Genomic DNA, 20,731 nt, shown 5'->3' on the forward strand with positions numbered 1-20,731 from the left:
GGAGCTGGACAAAGCAATGGAAGTGATACATAGGAAAGTAGTAGAAAATGCAAACTTAATTGAACAAGTCCAAAACTCACTAGAGGCTCTCAAGAATAGAGTCAGCGAAGTGGAAGATAGAAATTCTGATCTGGAAGACAGGATGGAAGAAACAGTTCGAGAGTCCAAAAATTTCAGTAAGTTCAAAAGTTCCTGTGAACAGAACATGAGAGAATTGTGGGATACACTTAAACGTCCTAATATCAGAATCATTGGAATACCAGAAGGAGAAGAATTTCAGACCAAAGGCATGGAGAACTTATTTAACACAATAATTAAAGAAAACTTCCCCCGTCTCTTAAAAGAAAGGCCCATCAAGATTCAAGAAGCAAACAGAACTCGTAACCGACTACACCAAAGGAGAAACTCCCCAAGGCATATTATCATTAAGACTCTAAACATTGACACCAAGGAAAAAATCCTAAAAGCAGCTAGGGAAAAACAGCACACCACCTTCAAAGGAAACCCCATCAGAATTACTTCAGACTTCTCAATGGAAACCCTGAAAGCTAGAAGGGCCTGGAATGATACTCTCCATACTCTAAGAAACTATGGTTTTCAACCTAAACTACTCTACCCATTAAAAGTCTCCCTTATAATAGATGGTGAAAGGAAAACTTTCCATGACAAAACTCAGCTTTACAATTATATGAACACAAAACCAAACCTACAGAAAGTACTCCAGGAAATTCTCCACAGAGAAGAAACAAATAACCAAACACAAATGCCTACAAGAAGAAGATCACAGCAATCAAACCCAGAGTAGATACAAAAAAAAAAAAAAAAAAAAAGTTCCATGGAAATGCCAACACACCTCTACCACCACAAAATGACAGGGATCAAATCATATCTCACAGTCATCACCCTAAACATTAATGGCCTTAATTCACCCATCAAGAGACACAGGCTAACAGGGTGGATCAAAAAATTAGACCCTCAATCTGCTGCCTTCAAGAAACCCACCTTACCAAAAAAGACAGAAACCTCCTCAGGGTGAAAGGGTGGAAAACAATATTCCAAGCAAATGGGAATAAGAAACAAGCAGGTGTAGCTATATTAATATCAGATAAAGTTGACTTCAAACCAAAAACAATCAAAAAAGACAAAGAAGGCTACTTCCTACTTGTAAAGGGAACAATCCATCAAGAGGATATTACAATCATAAATCTGTATGCACCAAACACAGGGGCACCGCAGTTCATAAAACAAAACCTACTTGACAATAAAACAGAAATAACCACCAACACCATCATAGCTGGGGACTTTAACACACCATTATCAGTAATAGACAGATCATCCAAACAGAAGCTCAACAGAGAAGTAAGAGAGCTCAACAAAACCATAGAGCACTTAGACCTAACAGACATCTACAGAACTTTCCACCCCAAATCCACAGACTACACATTCTTCTCAGCAGCCCATGGAACATTCTCTAAAATAGACCATATACTGGGTCACAAAGATAGCCTCCATATATTTAGGAAAATTGACATAATCCCCTGATATCAGATCATAATGCTATATTCCTAGAAATCAACAACAAAAAAACCAACAAGAGCCCCAATGGCAACTAGAAACTGAATAGCACACTCTTAAACAATAAATGGATAGTGGATGAAATAAAAAATGAAATTGCAAAATTCCTGGAATTGAATGACAATGAGAACACATCATACCAAAACTTGTGGGACACAATGAAGGCAGTCCTCAGGGGAAAATTCATAGCACTCAATGCCTTCATAAAAAAGACAGAAAAATCCCAAATCAATAGCTTAACCATCCACCTAAAGGCATTGGAAAAACAAGAAAAATCCAACCCAAAGAGCTCCAGAAGGAAGGAAATAATTAAAATCAGAGCAGAAATTAATGAATTGGAAACCAAGGAAACAATTAAGGCAATTGACAAAACAAAGAGCTGGTTCTTTGAAAAAATAAACAACATTGACAAACCTCTGGCCAATTTGATCAAGCAAAAAAAGGAGAGACTTCAAATTAACAAAATTCAAAATGAAAAAGGAGAGATTACAACAGACATCAGTGAAATCGGCAGAATCATCAGGACTTATTTCAAAAACCTCTACTCCACAAAACTAGAAAATGTGGAGGAGATGGATAAATTCCTGGATGCATATCATCTACCAAAGCTAAACTCAGAGCAGATCAACCACCTCAATGAACCCATCACGCTCATGGAGATTGAAAAAGTAATAAAAAACCTCCCAAAAAAGAAGAGTCCAGGACCAGATGGATTCCCAGCCGAATTTTATCAAACCTTCATGGAAGAACTCAAACCAATCTTCCTAAAACTGTGCCACACAATTGAAGAACAGGGAAAACTACCCAACTCCTTCTATGAAGCTAGTATCACCCTAATCCCAAAACCAGGCAGAGACGCCACAAGAAAAGAAAACTATCGGCCTATTTCCCTAATGAACATAGACGCAAAGATCCTCAACAAAATTCTCGCAAACCGAATCCAACAACACATCAAAAGCATTATCCACCTTGACCAAGTGGGATTCATCCCAGGAACACAAGGGTGGTTCAACATACTAAAATCTGTCAATGTAATACACCACATAAACAAGCTTAAACATAAAAATCACATGATCATTTCGATAGATGCAGAAAAGGCCTTCGACAAGATACAACATCACTTCATGATCAAAACATTGGAGAGAATAGGCATGGCTGGTTCACATCTTAATATAATAAAGGCAATATACAAAGCTCCAAAGGCCCAAATAATTCTTAATGGAGAGAGACTGGAGGAATTCCCATTGAGATCAGGAACAAGACAGGGATGTCCTCTCTCATCTCTGCTTTTCAATATAGTTCTGGAAGTCCTAGCCCAAGCAATAAGGCAGGAGAAGGAAATAAAAGGGATACAATTTGGAAAGGAAGAAGTTAAGTTAGCTCTATTCGCTGATGACATGATTGTATATGTAAGAGACCCGAGAGACTCCATCCCAAAACTCCTGAAGGTGATTAACTCCTATAGCAAAGTAGCAGGATTCAAAATCAATGCACAAAAATCGGAAGCATTTTTGTATGCAAATGACAAAGACACAGAAAAAGAAATTAAGGACATAGTCCCATTTTCAATAGCAAAAAATAAAATAAAATACCTTGGAATAACGTTAATCAAGGAAGTAAAAGATCTATACAACGAAAATATAAAAACTCTCAAAAAAGAAATTGAGGAGGACTTGAAACAATGGAAAGACCTCCCATGCTCCTGGATAGGCAGAATTAACATTGTGATGATGACAATCCTACCAAAGGCAATATATAGATTTAACACAATTCCAATTAAAATCCCTACAATGTTCTTCACAGACATAGAAAAAATGATCTCAAATTTCATATGCAAATGCAGAAGGCCTCGCATATCCAAACATATCCTCAGCAAAAGATACCTCTGGTGGCATCACCATACCCGATATAAAGTTATACTACAAAGCCATAGTAATAAAAACTGCATGGTACTGGCATAAAAACAGGAGTATAGACCAATGGAATAGACTTGAGGACCCGGATTTTGGGCCAAGCAACTATAGCTACTTGATATTCGACAAAGGCCCAAACAATATAGACTGGAAAAAAGATAGCATCTTCAACAAATGGTGCTGGACAAACTGGATAACCACATGCAGGAAACTAAAACTTGATCCACACATTTCACCATGCACAACACTCAAATCCAAATGGATCAAAGACCTCAACATAAGACCAGAAACTCGAAAACTACTGGAAGAAAATTTAGGAAGTACTTTCCATGATATAGGAATGGAAAAAGACTTCCTGAATAAAACCCCAGTGGCTCAAGTTCTTAAACAGTCACTCAACCATTGGGATCATATGAAGCTGAAGAGTTTCTTTACAGATAAGCATATAATAAACAAAGCCAATAGAATACCCACAGAGTGGGAGAAAATATTTGCAGGTTATCCAACTGATAGAGGCCTTATCTCTAGAATTTACAAAGAACTCAAAAGTCTAAACAATAAGAAGACAAATACCCCACTCACAAAATGGGGCACAGAGTTAAACAGGCAATTCACAGAGGAAGAGATACAAATGGCAAACACACACCTAAGAAAATGTTCATCATCCCTAATCATCAGAGAAATGCAAATTAAAACAACTATGAGATTCCACCTTACCCCAATAAGGATAGCCAACATCCAAAGGTCAAATGAAAATAAATGCTGGCGAGGATGTGGAGAAGCAGGGACACTCATTCACTGTTGGTGGGAATGCAGGATGGTACAACCACTTTGGAAAGCAATATGGAGACTCCTGAAAAAGCTGACTATAGAAATACCAACAGACCCAGTTATATCATTACTGGGCATGTACTCTAAAACCTTCAAACCAAAAGCCAGAGAGATTTGCTCAACCATGTTTGTAGCAGCTCAATTCGTAATAGCTAAAAGCTGGAATCAACCCAGATGTCCATCATTAGAAGAATGGATAACAAAGATGTGGTATATCTACACAATGGAATTCTATACAGCAGTAAGAAAAAACGACATAAAGAAATTTGAGGAAAAATGGTTGAACCTGGAACAGATCATTCTCAGCGAACTTACCCAATCACAGAAAAAAAATCGACACATAGTCTCACTCATCTGCAACACCTAACCTGAATTTGCCCAAGATGCCTTACATACCCAGCAAGTACCTCATGGACTAGACAATAAGATGGATGGGAGGGCGGGGAGGGAATCAAAGGGTGGAAAACAGTAATCCGGACCCAAACGGCAATGGTACCATAAAATTCTACTTCCTAAAAGACAGACCAAATGACTGAACCTTCACTAGTCCCTTACAGGAAACACCTGAACCACAAGACACTGGAGAGGGTCGGATCAAGACTGACCTAAATCTCCTACATCTTCCTTCCCTCCCTCTCCCCCTCTCCCCTCTATCTCTCTCCTCTCTAACTCTTGTATATTAGTTATCTTTTTCCTCAATTTCTTAGTGGACACTGACCTGTAACCCCCACTTCCAGCTTGGGCCTACAATCCACAATGAGCTTTTGATCAGAGAAACCTACAAGGTTTCCCAAAACAATGACAGACTTCTGTCAGAGTAATTGATGACCCACCAAAGGCCAGTGGTAAGACCCTATTGCTGAAGACTCCATACGCAGCTGACACGTAAAATGGAATGACATGGCTGGAAGCCAGGAGAGAGTCAGTCCCCAGACAGTCAGCGTGTCTAGTGCCAGAAGGCGCTACATAGACGACTGGGGGAAGTGACCAAGATCTGTCCAAGCAACACATTGTTTAACCTAAGTAGCAACAATTAACCGGATGTGATACCCACACAAGTGCAATAGTGGTACACAGCCATGGTGAGGAATCAATTGCTCTTGATTTGGCTAATGATCCACTCAGTGGTACTAGACCCTTAGCTGGAGCTGGGAAACAAGTCAGAACCATACCCAAACACAAGCCCACTCTATAATATCAAGCTACCATCAATCACGGGGTATAAGAGGGCCTACACCTATCAAACTGTCTATCAAAAAAGTAAGTGTTATCTCAATTTTCTGGGTGCTAACTTACTCTCCGTTGGAGAATCTGTTTCTCTTTTCCAGATAGATGCAGATCCTAAGAAGAGAGCTGCCCCAACATACCTCAGAAGGGGCCCAACTGAAACTAAGGACAACTGGCGAAATAAGCAAGGGTGCTGTTTTCCTGTGAACTGGATACCAGCACAAAGGGGAAGGAGATCAATGCAGAGAAAAATCAACTCCTACCAAATCAGAGAGCCAGAGCCTCAGAGGCCCCCAACACCTCAGCACTGAAGCAGACCACAAATGAACCCAACATGGCTCAGGGAAATCTTGCGGAAGAGGGGGCGGAAAGAATGTCAGAGTTACATGTTGGGTCATGATTTTCAGAGAAATTTATCATACTAATAACTGGGGGCTAACTCCACAATGCACGACCCATTTTCAATAACAAGGAGGGTCTAATGGGAGGGGGTAGAATAGAGATGAGCCTAAATAATGGTACCAAACTGCCTGTATTTACTGAAAAGAAAACTAATAAATTAAATTAAAAAAAAATGAGATCTGTAGATATACAGTTTGGAAGTCCCCGTAGATTTGTGCCTAGGCCTTTGGGCATTGTGTCCTTTGTGAACCAGTCCCTCATGGCCAACTTTGGGCCACAACACAATGGACAGAGAACTAGTTCGACATTAAGACTTTTGTTGGGAGAATCCCTCCCCTGGACACACACATGCTGTGTGTCTCATCTACATGAGCGTAACATTGATGGGACACCTGCATGTCATGGACTGCCCTTAAGATATACTTTGTACCAAGGCGTTCAGGATGCACACACCTGGAGGGGGTCTTTCACAAGGAAGTCCCTATCAATCCTGTCCAGAGAAGATATATTGAAGAGGGCAAGCAGCAGAATAACAAATAAGCCGCCTCTCTGATTCACTTTTAACTGCTTACAGCACAAGTCCTTCCCTGATGCAGGGACCCTAACTCCCTGTGCAATCCATCCTCAGCTGTTGGCCTTAGCCTTCAAAATAGAAACCACAGTGGTGAAGGAAGATCTGGGGAGGGTCCCCTGCCTCCAGGTCCAACAGAACCCCTTGACTCAAGGACATGCCCATAGCCAGGTGGCCAATGTGTTCGCAGATTTAAGGCCCTCATAATCTCAGAGGAGCCTTTCTGGCGGCAACTGGTCCAACCTTCTAATAATCAGGGATGTCCACATCCTCCCTGGACTCAAGTCCCTATGGGTCTAGTGGGGGCCACCCTTCCTTACTCATGCACCGAGATAAGGTTTGGTTAGATAAGAAAGAGATATTGGTGTCCTGAGCAGCAAAATACCTCAACTGGCTCTTCTAATCACAACATACCTTCCTAATGAACACCTGGGCATCTTTTCGGGCTATGCACACACGGTCCTTAACTGACCAACGTCCTAGAGGTCCAATCCCACATGTAGGACAATGACAGGGGTCCTCCTGGCAAAGAGGTCTCAATGGAAGACAAAACATAAGGAAGGGAGGTTAACAAAGAGGGATAGCCCTGATTGGAACCCTTCAAGGGGTCACCCCTGAGCAGCAAGATCTGATGTGGTACTTCCGTACTGTGCAGAGATGGGCTGGAGATGACAAGTGCCCATGATCCTACACTTAAGCATGACCATGGAGATTTCGGTATATGACAATTTGTGCACGGATGAGGAGCCAAGCCTGCCGACACCCCACGTCCATGTAAGTGCATCCGTGTTTGGGCCTCAGCGTAATCCTATTGAGCATGACTTTTATGTCATCACCACTCTTCATGACAGAAAGGGTATCATCATTGACCCAGTACAGAACCTATCACGCCCCTACCAAGCATACTTCCTCTTTGGGCCCACTTTTTGCTTACCACGTCAGACAGCAGCTCCAAAGGCATGAGCTACAGTAGTCTCAGAGAAGGTGTCTTGAGCTTCTGGAGGCCTCTGACAAAGATTTTCCAGTATTTGACCTCTGTCTGAACAGAGAGAAGCAAAAAGTCCTGCCTACCTGAATCACAGTGTTGCAAAGTACACTGGGCTCTGATGGCTGCTTATTGACTGCATGGATCATTTCTGAATTATAACCTTTCTGGGAGGCCCAAGACAAAGGATCTACTTGGTAAGTGCAAGCTTAGCAGGACCTTGCATTTATGAGAATCAACTTGTGATAGGCGGCTGAAAGGGTCCCTGCTGAACACTACTACCCATTTTCATCCTACACATTCCTAGTTCTGAAGAAAATTGCAACCCATGGGAACAAGTGTTGTCTGTATCCTCGATATGGTTCTAAGGGATCTTCCTCAAATGGGATTCTATCCGGACATATCGGGACATCTCACGTCCCAACATGTGAACAATGGAAAGTGAAGAGGGACCATACATCACATCCCTGTTGTGGATGCCCTGTGGAGTCAGACCCATGGGTGAAGGTTTGCACAGGGTGTCCTCAATGGACTAGCCTCTTATGGCAGGTGCTCTGAGAGAATATAGGGCTAAAAGTGGATATGTTCCTCTTCAAAACATTCGTTGTGGCCTGATCTCCTTGTACTGGCTCATAATCACTAGCACTCAGTCGACAAGGGCATACCATGATGGAAAAGCACCTTAGTATGGATGTCTCTCTAAGGAGAGCATAGCCGGGCACTGAGGCTAAGTTCAACTGGAAGCCTGTTTCATCAGGAATCCACGGCCAGAGAAGAATCAGCAAGGCCAGTGGAGGGCCAAGACCACACTGGAACACAGCACCTTTCCTATGCACATTAAGCATGTAATATTTCCAGAAGTCGGGCTGTCCCCTGCTTCCTAATCTATGTAACTCGGGCTATTTCCCTAGGCCTCCATCAGGATACACAGAGCTGACTCCAGATGTGTTCTGGGTCCTGAGAATAAAGGGTCGGAAATGACATTCCAAGCCAGACACATGCCAATGGGTAGTTGGCAAGAGGCTCACCAATCTATGGACACAAGGGCCTTGAGACCTCTACTACGGCTTCCCCAACTGCAATTGTGCACCCTTTCTAATGCTTAGTAATCTCTCCTGGGACACAGAAGTCTATTCCACATTGACCAAAGGCATAGCAGGACTTCCACACATCCTGACGTCATGGCTTTGTTGAGGTAAGGAGGACTTGGGGCTTTGCTCTGCCACAGAAAGCACCCAATGGCTCTTGCAGGTGAATCCTTCGTTCCCAACGTAGATCACATGTTCCCCCTTTGTTAATCACAATAGTACCTCATGAGGTCCAAAATCACAGTGGTCTACTCACCTGAGCAGAACAAAAAGGCGTGTTACTCCTGGGGACAAGGGTACCTGAGTCTGAAAGAGCAAAGGTCAGGAAGGGAGCTGCGCAAAGAGCCACAGCCCACATAGTAGCCTTGCGTGAGGTGATCTTTGGCAGCCAGATCTGATTTGGTGCATGCATACTTCGCTGGGAGGGCAAACATTAGACAATTTCTCCTCATATGCCATGAGAAATGGCTTGGGGTCATCAGCTCCTAAATTCCTGGCCCTAGCCAAAGCACTTCAGACCACACTCCCATTTCTGGTAGGAGGATTTTTGCCCGGGCCTCAGCGTAATCCTATTGAGCATGATTTTTATGTCATCATCGCTCTTCATGACAGGAAGATTGTCATCATTGACCCAGGACAAGACCCAGCCCTCCCCAAGCACGCTTTCTTCACAGGTCCCTGTGTAGCCTTACCGGGCGAGGAGATTGAATCAGGAGGCAGGATATCCACTGGACTCAGACATGGTCTCTTGCACACCTGTAGGCATCAGGAAAGGAAGAACTCAGGGTCCACCACCCCTTGGCCTTTAGAATGAAATGGAAGAAAGCACACAAGATATGGCGTGGGATGCCACAGTGGAGCTTGATATCTACCTACGGACTGCGCTGATCATTTTTCAGCCTGGACCTACCTAGGGAGGAACAAGACACAGACTCCGTGGATGTGGGAAATGTATTGCCAATCCTATTCTCAGCTGCTGTGTCATTGATTCCCCTGATAATATTTGGGAAAATGCGGCTCTCTTGATAACTAACACGTCTTTGCATCCTGTATAATCGTACTAATTGCTTGCTCCAAATTTGGACCCACCAGGAATAACACACCTCTGTGGCCTTTCACTTGCTCTCCAGTAAACAATGAGATCTGTAGATATATATTTTGGAAGTCCCCTTAGCTCTGCGCCTAGGAATTTGGGGATTGTGTCCTTTGTGAACCAGACACTCATGGCCAACCTTGAGCCATAATCCAATGCACAGAGGACTCTGTTCGACATTAAGACTTTTGTTGGGAGAATCCCGCCCCTGGACACACACATGCTGTGTGTCTCATCTACATGTGCGTCACATTGATGGGACAGCTGCTTTACATGGACTGAACTTTAGATATATTTGTTACCAACGCGTTCAGGATGCAAACACCTGGAGGGGGCCCTTCACAAGGAAGTCTGTATCATTCCTGTCCAGAGAAGATATATTGAAGAGGGCAAGCAGGAGAATAAGAAATACGCCGTCTCTCTGATTCACTTTTAAGTGCTTACAGCCCAAATCCTGCCCTGATGCAAGGACCCTAACTCGGTGTGCCTTCCATACTCGGCTGTCGGCCTTAGACTTCAAAATAGAAACCACAGTGGTGAAAGAAGATCTGCGGAGGGTCCCTTGCCTCAAGGTCCAACAGAACCCCTTGAGTCAAGGACATGACCATAGCCAGCTGACCAATGTGTTCGCAGATCTATGGCCCTCATAATCTCGGAGGAGCCTTTTCTGGCGGAAACTGTCCAACCTTCTAATAATCAGGGATGTCCACATCCTCCCTGGACTCAAGTCCCTCTGGGTCTAGTGGGGGACACCCTTCCTTACTCATGCACCGACATATGGTTTGGGTAGATAAGAAAGAGATATGGCTGTCCTGAGCAGCAAATACCTCAACTGGCTCTTCTAATCACAGCACACCTTCCCAATGAACACCTGGGCATCTTCTCGGGCTATCCACACACTGGTCTTAACCGATCAAATTCCTAGAGGTGCAGTCCCACAGGTAGGACAATGGCAAAGGTATTCCTGGCAAAGAGGTCTCAAATGAAGACAAAACATAAGGAAGGGAGGTTAACAAAGAGGGATAGCCCTTATTGGATCCCTGCAAGAGGTCACCCCTGAGAAGCAAGATCTGTTGTGATACTTCTTTACTGTGCAGAGACGGGCTGGAAATGACAAGTGCCCATGATCCTATGCTTAAGCATGACCATGGACACTTCGGAATATGAAAATTTGTGCACGTATGGGGAGCCAAGGCTGCAGACACCCCACGTCCATATAAGTGCATCCTTGGCTGGGCCTCAGCGTAATCCTATTGAGCATGATTTTTATGTCATCACCACTCTTCATGACAGAAAGGGTATCATCATTGACACAGCACAGAACCTATCACGCCCCTACCAAGCATACTTCCTCTCTGGGCCCACTTTTTGCTTACCAGGTCAGACAGCAGCTCCAAAGGCATGAACTACAGTAGTCTCAGAGAGGTGTCTTGAGCTTCTGAAGGCTTCCGACAAAGAGTTTCCAGTTTTTGACTTCTGTCAGAATAGAGAGAAGCCAGATGTCCTGCCCACCTGAATCACAGGGTTGCCAAGTACACTGGGCTCTGATGGCTGCTTATTGACTGCATGGATCATTTCTGAATTATAAACTTTCTGGGAGGCCCAGGACATAGGATCTACTTGGTATGTGCGAGCTTAGCAGGACCTTCCATTTCTGAAAATAAACTTGTGATGGTTGGCTGAAAGGGTCCCTGCTGAACACTACTACCCATTTTCATCCTACATATTCCTAGTTCTGAAGAAAATTGCAACCCACGAGAACAAGTGTTGTCTGTATCCTCGATATGGTTCTAGGGGATCTTCCTCAAAAGGGAGTCTATCCGGACATATCGGGACATCTCACGTCCCTACATGTGAACATTGGAATATGTAGAGGGAGCATACATCACGTCCCTTTTGTGGATGCTCTGTGGAGTCAGACCCATGGGTGAAGGTTTGCACTGTGTGTCCTCAATGGACTAGCCCCTCATGGCAGGTGCTGGGAGAGAATATAGGGCAAAAAGTGATCTTTTCCTCTCCAAAACTTTCCTTGTTGCCTGATCTCCTGGGACCGGCCCATAATCTCTAGCACTCAGTCTCCAAGGGCATACCATGGTTCGAATGCACCTTAGTATGGACGTCTCTCTAAGGAGAGCATACCCGGGCACTGAGGCTTAGTTCAACCTGAAACCTGTTTCATAAGGTTCCACGGCCAGAGAAGAATCAGCAAGAATGGTGGAGGGCCAAGACCACACTGGAACTCAGCACCTGTCCTATGCACATCAACCATGTAATATCATTTCCTGAAGTAGGGCTGTCACCTGCTTCCTACTCTATGTGACATGGGCTCTTTCTCTGGGCCTACATCAGGATCCACAGAGCTGAATCCAGATGTGTTCAGGGTCCTGAGAATAAAGGGTCGGAAATGACAATTCAAGCTAGACACATGCCAATGGGTAGTTGGCCAAGAGGTTCGACACTCTGTGGACACAAGCGCCTTGAGTCCTCTTTACGGCTTCGCCGACTGCACCTGTGCACTCTTTCTAAGGCTCAGAGTTCTCTCTAGGGACACAGAAGTCTATTCCACATTGGCCAAAGGCATAGCAGTACTTCCAAACATCCTGACCTCATGGCTTTGTTGAGGTATGGAAAACTTGGGGCTTTGCTCTGGCACAGAAAGCACCCAATGGCTCTTGCAGGTGTATCCTTTCTTCCCAACGTAGATCAGATGTTCTCCCTTTGTTAATCACCATAGTACCTCATGTGGTCCAAAATCACAGTGATCTACTCACCTGAGCAGGATAAAAATGTGTGTTCCTGCTGGGGACAAGGGTACCTGAGTCTGAAGGAACAAAGGTCAGGAAAGGAGCTGCCAAAGTGCCAGAGCCCATATAATAGCCCTGCGTGAGGTGATCTTTGGCAGCCAGTTCTGATTTGGTGCATGCGTACTTACCTGGGAGGGCAAACATTGGACAATTTCTCCTCATATGCCATTAGAAATGGCGTGGGGAAGTTAGCTCCTTCAATCCTGGCCCTCGCCAAAGCATTTCAAACCACACGCCCATGTCTGGTAGGAGGATGTTTGCCCGGGCCTCAGCGTAATCCTATTGAACATGATTTTTATGTCATCATCGCTCTGCATGACAGGAAGATTGTCATCATTGACCCAGGACAAGACCCAGCCCTCCACAAACATGCTTTGTTCACAGGTCCCTGTGTAGCCTTACAGGGCGGGAGAGTGAATCAGGAGGCAGGATATCCACTGGACTCAGAGATGGTCACTTGCGCTCCTGTAGGCATCAGGAAAGGGAGAACTCAGGGTCTACCTCCCCTTGGCCTTTAGAATGAAAAGGAAGAAAGCACACAAGATATGGCGTGGGATGCCACAGTGGAGCTTGATGTCTACCTATGGACTGTGCTGATCATTTCTCAGTTCGGACCTACCGGGGGGGAACAAGACACAGACTCCGTGGACATAGGAAATGCTTTGCCGATCCTATTCTCAGCTGCTGTGTCATTGATTCGCGTGATAATGTTTGGGAAAAGGCGGCTCTCTTGACAACTAACACGACTTTGCATCCTGTATAATCGTACTAATTGCTTGCTCCAAATTTGGACCCACCAGGAATAACACACCTCTGTGGCCTATCACTTGCTCTCCAGTAAACAATGAGATCTGTAGATGTATATTTTGGACATCCCCGTACCTCTGTACCTTGGCCTTTCGGGATTGCTTCGTTGGTGAACCAGACACACCTGGCCATCGTTCGGCCACAACCCAATGGACAGAGGACTCTGTTCGACATTAAGACTTATGTTGGGAGAATCCATCCCCTGGACACACATGCTCTGTGTCTCACTACATGTGCGTAACATTGATGGCACAGCTGCTTGACATGGACTGCCCTTTAGATCTATTTGGTACCAATGTGTTCAGGATGCAAACACCTGGAGGGGGTCCTTCACAACGAAGTCCCTATCAATCCTGTCAAGAGAAGATATATTGAAGAGGGCAAGCAGCAGAATAACAAATATGCCGCCTCTCTGATTCACTTTTAACTGCTTACAGCACAAGTCCTTCCGTGATGCAGGGACCCTAACTCGGTGTGACTTCCATACTTGGCTGTTGGCCTTAGCCTTCAAAATAGAAACCACAGTGGTGAAGGAATGTCTGCTGAGGGTACCTTGCCTCCAGGTCCAACAGAACCCCTTGACTCAAGGACATGCCCATAGCCAGGTGGCCAATGTGTTCGCTGATCTAAGGCCCACATAATGTCGGAGGAGCCTTTATGGCGGCAACTGCTCCAACCTTCTAATAATCAGGGATGTCCACATCCTCCCTGGACACAAGTCCCTTTGGGTCTAGTGGGGGCCACCCTTCCTTACTCATGCACCGACATATGGTTTGGGTAGATAAGAAAGAGATATGGCTGTCCTGAGCAGCAAATACCTCAACTGGCTCTTCTAATCACAGTATAACTTCCCAATGAACACCTGGGCATCTTCTCGGGCTATCCACACACGGATCTTAACCGATCAAAGTCCTAGAGGTGCAGTCCCACAGGTAGGACAGTGGCAAAGGTACTCCTGGCAAAGAGGTCTCAAATGAAGACAAAACATAAGGAAGGGAGGTTAACAAAGAGGGGTAGCCCTTATTGGATCCCTGCAAGAGGTCACACCTGAGAAGCAAGATCTGATGTCATACTTACGTACTGTGCAGAGACGGCCTGGAAATGACAAGTGCCCATGATCCTAGGTTTAAGCATGACCATGGAGACTTCGGAATATGAAAATTTGTGCACATACGTGGAGGCAAGGCTGCCTACACCCCACGCCCATGTAAGTGCATCCTTGGCTGTGCCTCAGCTTAATCCTATTGAGCATGATTTTTATGTCATCACCAGTCTTCATGACAGAAAGGGTATCATCATTGACCCAGCACAGAACCTATCACGCGCCTACCAGGCATACTTCCTCTATGGGCCCACTTTTTACTTACCAGGTCAGACAGCAGCTCCAAAGGCATGAGATACAGTAGTCTCAGAGAGGTGTCTTGAGCTTCTGGAGGCTTCCAACATAGAGTTTCCAGTTTTTGACTTCTGTCTGAATAGAGAGAAGCCAGATGTCCTGCCCACCTGAATCACAGGGTTGCAAAGTACACTGGGCTCTGATGGCTGCTTATTGACTGCATGGATCATTTCTGAATTATAAACTTTCTGGGAGGCCCAGGACATAGGATCTACTTGGTATGTGCGAGCTTAGCAGGACCTTCCATTTCTGAGAATCAACTTGTGATGGTTGACTGAAAGGGTCCCTGCTGAACACTACTAACCATTTTCATCCTACACATTCCTAGTTCTGAAGAAAATTGCAACCCACGGGAACAAGTGTTGTCTGTATCCGCGATATGGTTCTAGGGGATCTTCCTCAAATGGGAGTCTATCCGGACATATCGGGACATCTCACGTCCCTACATGTGAACAATGGAACATGTAGAGGGAGCATACATCACGTCCCTGTTGTGGATGCTGTGTGGAGTCAGACTCATGGATGAAGGTTTGCACAGGGTGTCCTCAAAGGGCTAGCCCCTCATGGCAGGTGCTGGGAGAGAATATAGGGCAAAAAGGGGATCTGTTCCTCTCCAAACTTTCCTTGTTGCCTGATCTCCCTGGACTGGCCCATACTCTCTAGCACTCAGTCTCCAAGGGCCTACAATGGTTCAAAAGCACCTTAGTATGGACGTCTCCTTAAGGAGAGCATACCCGGGGATGAGGCTTAGTTCAACTGGAAACCTGTTTCATCAGGAGTCCATGGCCAGAGAAGAATCATAAGAGCCGGTGTAACGCCAAGGCCACACTGGATCTCAGCAGCTGCCCTATGCACATCACCCATATAATATCATTTCCTGAAGTAGGGCTGTCACCTGCTTCCTACTCTATGTGACTCGGGCTCTTTCCCTGGACCTCCATCAGGATCCACAGAGCTGAATCCAGGTGTGTTCTGTGTCCTGAGAATCAAGGGTCGGAAATGACAATCCAAGCCAGACACACGCCAATGGGTATTTGGCCAAGAGGTTCGCCACTCTGTGGACACAAGGGCCTTGAGAAGTCTTGTATGGCTTCGCTGACTGCACATGTGCACCCATTCTAATTCTCAGAATTCTCTCTAGGGACACAGAAGTCTATTCCACATTCGCCAAAGGCATAGCAGGACTTGGATACATCCTGACATCATGGCTTTGTTGAGGTAAGGAAAACTTGGGGCTTTGCTGCGGCACAGAAAGCAACCAATGGCTCTTGCAGGTGTATCCTTTCTTCCCAACGTAGAGCAGATGTTCTCGCTTTGTTAATCACAATAGTACCTCATGTGGCCCAAAATCACAGTGGTCTACTCACCTGTGCAGGACAAAAAGGTGTGTTCCTCCTGGGGACAAGGGTACCTGGGTCTGAAAGAGCAAAGGTCAAGAAGGGAGCTGCCCAAAGAACCACAGCCCATATAGTAGCCCTGCGTGAGGTGATCTTTGGCAGCCAGATCTGATTTGGTGCATGCGTACTTCACTGGGAGGGCAAACATTGGACAATTTCTCCTCATATGCCATGAGAAATGGCTTGGGGACGTCAGCTCCTAAATTCCTGGCCCTCGCCAAAGCACTTCAGACCACACTCCCATTTCTGGTAGGAGGATTTTTGCCCGGGCCTCAGCGTAATCCTATTGAGCATGATTTTTATGTCATCATCGCTCTTCATGACAGGAAGATTGTCATCATTGACCCAGGACAAGACCCAGCCCTCCCCAAGCATGCTTTGTTCACAGGTCCCTGTGTAGCCTTACAGGGCGAGGAGAGTGAATCAGGAGGGCAGGATATCCACTGGACTCAGAGATGGTCTCTTGCACACCTGTAGGCATCAGGAAAGGAAGAACTCAGGGTCCACAACCCCTTGGCCTTTAGAATGAAAAGGAAGAAAGCACACAAGATACGGCATGGGATTCCACAGTGGAGCTTGATGTCTACCTACGGACTGCGTTGATCAGTTCTCATTTCGGACCTACCTTGGTAGGAAGAAGACACAGAATCCGTGGATAAGGGAAATGTATTTCCAATCCTATTGTCAGCTGCTGTGTCATTGATTCCCTTGATAATGGTTGGGAAAAGGCGGCTCTCTTGACTACTAACACAACTTTGCATCCTGTTTTATCTTACTAATTGCATGCTCCAAATTTGGATCGACCAGGAATAACACACCTCTGTGGCCTATCACTTGCTCTCCAGTAAACAATGAGATCTGTAGATATATATTTTGGAAGTCCCCTTAGCTCTGCGCCTAGGCCTTTGGGGATTGTGTCCTTTGTGAAACAGACGCTCATGGCCAACGTTGAGCCATAACCCAATGCACAGAGGACTCTGTTGGACATTGAGACTTTTGTTGGGAGAATCCCTCCCCTGGACACACACATGCTGTGTGTCGCATCTACATGTGCGTAACATTGATGGGACAGCTGCTTGATATGGACTGCCCTTTAGATCTATTTGGTACCAACGCGTTCAGAATGCTAACACCTGGATGGGGTCCTTCACAAGGAAGTCCCTATCAATCCTGTCCAGAGAAGATATATTGAAGAGGGCAAGCAGCAGAATAACAAGTACGCTGCCTCTCTGATTCACTTTTAACTGCTTACAGCACAAATCCTTGCCTGATGCAGGGACCCTAACTCGCTGTGCCTTCCATACTCGGCTGTTGGCCTTAGCCCTCAAAATAGAAACCACAGTGGTGAAGGAAGATCTGGGGAGGGTCCCTTGCCTCCAGGTCCAACAGAACCCCTTGACTCAAGGACAAGCCCATGGCCAGGTGGCCAATGTGTTCTCAGATCTAAGGCCCTCATAACCTCGGAGGAGCCTTTTCTGGCGGCAAATGGTCCAACCTTCTAATAATCAGGGATGTCCACATCCTACCCATTCTCCCTGGACTCAAGTCCCTATGGGTCTAGTGGGGGCCACGCTTCCTTATTCATGCACTGAGATATGGTTTGGACAGATAAGAAAGAGATATGGCTGTCCTGAGCAGCGAATACCTCAACTGGCTCTTCTAATCACAACATACGTTCCCAATGAACACCTGCGCATCTTCTCGGACTATCCACACATGGTCCTTAATGGATCAAAGTACTAGAGGTCCAGTCCCACAGGTAGGACAATGGCAAAGGTACTCCTGACAAAGAGGTCTCAATGGAAGACAAAACATAAGGAAGGGAGGTTAGCAAAGAGGGATAGCCCTTATTGGATCCCTGCAAGAGTTCACCCCTGAGCAGCATGATCTGATGTGATACGTCCGTACTGTGCAGAGCCGGGCTGGAAATGACAAGTCCACATGATCCTACGTGTAAGCATGACCATGGAGACTTCGGGATAATAAAATTTGTGCACATACGGGGAGCCAAGGCTGCCGACACCCCACATCCATGTAAGTGCTTCCTTAGCTGGGCCTCAGCGTAATCCTATTGAGCATGATTTTTATGTCATCACCACTCTTCATGACAGATAGGGTATCATCATTGACCCAGCACAGAACCTACCACGCCCCTACCAAGCATACTTCCTCTCTGGGCCCACTTTTTGCTTACCAGGTCAGACAGCAGCTCCAAAGGCATGAGCTACAGTAGTCTCAGAGAGGTGTCTTGAGCTTCTGGAGGCTTCCGATGAAGAGTTTCCAGTTTTTGACTTCTGTCTGAATAGAGAGAAGCCAGATGTTCTGCCCACCTGAATCACAGGGTTGCAAAGTACACTGGGCTCTGATGGCTGCTTATTGACTGCATGGATCATTTCTGAATTATAAACTTTCTGGGAGTCCCAGGACATAGGATCTACCTGGTATGTGCGAGCTTAGCAGGACCTTCCATTTCTGAGAATCAACTTGTGATGGTTGGCTGAAAGGGTCCCTGCTGAACACTACTACCCATTTTCATCCTACACATTCCTAGTTCTGAAGAAAATTGCAACCCACGGGAACAAGGGTTGTCTGTATCCTCGATATGGTTCTAGGGGATCTTCCTCAAATGGGAGTCTATCCGGACATATCAGGACATCTCACGTCCCTACATGAGAACAATGGAACATGTAGAGGGAGCATACATCACGTCCCTGTTGTGGATGCTGTGTGGAGTCAGACTCATGGATGAAGGTTTGCACAGGGTGTCCTCAAAGGGCTAGCCCCTCATGGCAGGTGCTGGGAGAGAATATAGGGCAAAAAGGGGATCTGTTCCTCTCCAAACTTTCCTTGTTGCCTGATCTCCCTGGACCGGCCCATACTCTCTAGCACTCAGTCTCCAAGGGCCTACAATGGTTCAAAAGCACCTTAGTATGGACGTCTCTCTAAGGAGAGCATACCCGGGGATGAGGCTTAGTTCAACTGGAAACCTGTTTCATCAGGAGTCCATGGCCAGAGAAGAATCATAAGAGCCGGTGTAACGCCAAGGCCACACTGGATCTCAGCAGCTGCCCTATGCACATCACCCATATAATATCATTTCCTAAAGTAGGGCTGTCACCTGCTTCCTACTCTATGTGACTCGGGCTCTTTCCCTGGACCTCCATCAGGATCCACAGAGCTGAATCCAGGTGTGTTCTGTGTCCTGAGAATCAAGGGTCGGAAATGACAATCCAAGCCAGACACATGCCAATGGGTATTTGGCCAAGAGGTTCCCCACTCTGTGGACACAAGGGCCTTGAGAAGTCTTGTATGGCTTCGCTGACTGCACATGTGCACCCATTCTAATTCTCAGAATTCTCTCTAGGGACACAGAAGTCTATTCCTCATTCGCCAAAGGCATAGCAGGACTTCGATACATCCTGACATCATGGCTTTGTTGAGGTAAGGAAAACTTGGGGCTTTGCTGCGGCACAGAAAGCAACCAATGGCTCTTGCAGGTGTATCCTTTCTTCCCAACGTAGAGCAGATGTTCTCGCTTTGTTAATCACAATAGTACCTCATGTGGCCCAAAATCACAGTGGTCTACTCACCTGTGCAGGACAAAAAGGTGTGTTCCTCCTGGGGACAAGGGTACCTGGGTCTGAAAGAGCAAAGGTTAGGAAGGGAGCTGCCCAAAGAACCACAGCCCGTATAGTATCCCTGAGTGAGGTGATCTTTGGCAGCCAGATCTGATTTGGTGTATGCGTACTTCACAGGGAGGGCAAACGTTGGACAATTTCTCCTCATATGCCATGAGAAATGGCTTGTGGACGTCAGCTCCTAAATTCCTGGCCCTCGCCAAAGCACTTCAGACCACACTCCCATTTCTGGTAGGAGGATTTTTGCCCGGGCCTCAGCGTAATCCTATTGAGCATGATTTTTGTCATCATCGCTCTTCATGACAGGAAGATTGTCATCATTGACCCAGGACAAGACCCAGCCCTCCCCAAGCATGCTTTGTTCACAGGTCCCTGTGTAGCCTTACAGGGTCAGGAGAGCAAATCAGGGGGCAGGATATCCACTGGACTCAGAGATGGTCTCTTGCACACCTGTAGGCATCAGGAAAGGGAGAACTCAAGGTCTACCTCCCCTTGGCCTGTAGAATGAAAAGGAAGAAAGCACACAAGACATTGCGTGGGATAGCACAGTGGAGCTTGATGTCTACCTACGGAGTGCGCTGATCATTTCTCAGTTCGGACCTACCTGGGGAGGAACAAGACACAGACTCCGTGGACATGGGAAATGCTTTGCCAATCCTATTCTCAGCTGCTGTGTCCTTGATTCCCATAATAATGTTTGGGAAAAGGTGGCTCTTTTGACAACTAAAACGACTTTGCATCCTGTATAATCGTACTAAGTGCTTGCTCCAAATTTGGACCCACCAGGAAAAATACACCTCTGTGGCCTATCACTTCCTTTCCAGTAAACAATGAGATCTGTAGATATAGATTTTGGAAGTCCCCGTAGCTCTGCGCCTAGGCCTTTGGGGATTGTGTCCTTTGTGAACCAGACACTCATGGTCAACGTTGGGCCCCAACCCAATGGACAGCGGACTATGTTCGACATTGAGACTTTTGTTGGGAGAATCCCTCCCCTGGACACA

The 20,731-nt window shown here is 45.9% G+C and overlaps 8 non-coding genes across 8 annotated transcripts; all 8 read right to left on the reverse strand.

The window, feature by feature from the left end:
- Positions 1–7,311: 7,311 nt before the first annotated feature.
- LOC123459814 lies at positions 7,312–7,391 on the reverse strand. Its single transcript, XR_006636552.1, has one exon. It is a non-coding gene; the product is annotated as a small nucleolar RNA SNORD115 (small nucleolar RNA).
- Positions 7,392–9,145: 1,754 nt separating this feature from the next.
- On the reverse strand, positions 9,146–9,225 carry LOC123459779. The gene has a single exon (XR_006636517.1). It is a non-coding gene; the product is annotated as a small nucleolar RNA SNORD115 (small nucleolar RNA).
- A 1,694-nt stretch (positions 9,226–10,919) lies between these two features.
- Positions 10,920–10,999, reverse strand: LOC123459833. Its single transcript, XR_006636570.1, has one exon. It is a non-coding gene; the product is annotated as a small nucleolar RNA SNORD115 (small nucleolar RNA).
- A 1,753-nt stretch (positions 11,000–12,752) lies between these two features.
- LOC123459816 lies at positions 12,753–12,832 on the reverse strand. Its single transcript, XR_006636554.1, has one exon. It is a non-coding gene; the product is annotated as a small nucleolar RNA SNORD115 (small nucleolar RNA).
- Positions 12,833–14,521: 1,689 nt separating this feature from the next.
- Positions 14,522–14,601, reverse strand: LOC123459846. Its single transcript, XR_006636583.1, has one exon. It is a non-coding gene; the product is annotated as a small nucleolar RNA SNORD115 (small nucleolar RNA).
- A 1,755-nt stretch (positions 14,602–16,356) lies between these two features.
- Positions 16,357–16,436, reverse strand: LOC123459780. The gene has a single exon (XR_006636518.1). It is a non-coding gene; the product is annotated as a small nucleolar RNA SNORD115 (small nucleolar RNA).
- A 1,705-nt stretch (positions 16,437–18,141) lies between these two features.
- On the reverse strand, positions 18,142–18,221 carry LOC123459797. The gene has a single exon (XR_006636535.1). It is a non-coding gene; the product is annotated as a small nucleolar RNA SNORD115 (small nucleolar RNA).
- Positions 18,222–19,976: 1,755 nt separating this feature from the next.
- On the reverse strand, positions 19,977–20,054 carry LOC123459835. The gene has a single exon (XR_006636572.1). It is a non-coding gene; the product is annotated as a small nucleolar RNA SNORD115 (small nucleolar RNA).
- Between the last annotated feature and the right edge of the window lie 677 nt (positions 20,055–20,731).

The sequence above is a fragment of the Jaculus jaculus genome, chromosome 3, assembly GCF_020740685.1.
Source record: "Jaculus jaculus isolate mJacJac1 chromosome 3, mJacJac1.mat.Y.cur, whole genome shotgun sequence".
NCBI lineage: Eukaryota > Metazoa > Chordata > Mammalia > Rodentia > Dipodidae > Jaculus > Jaculus jaculus.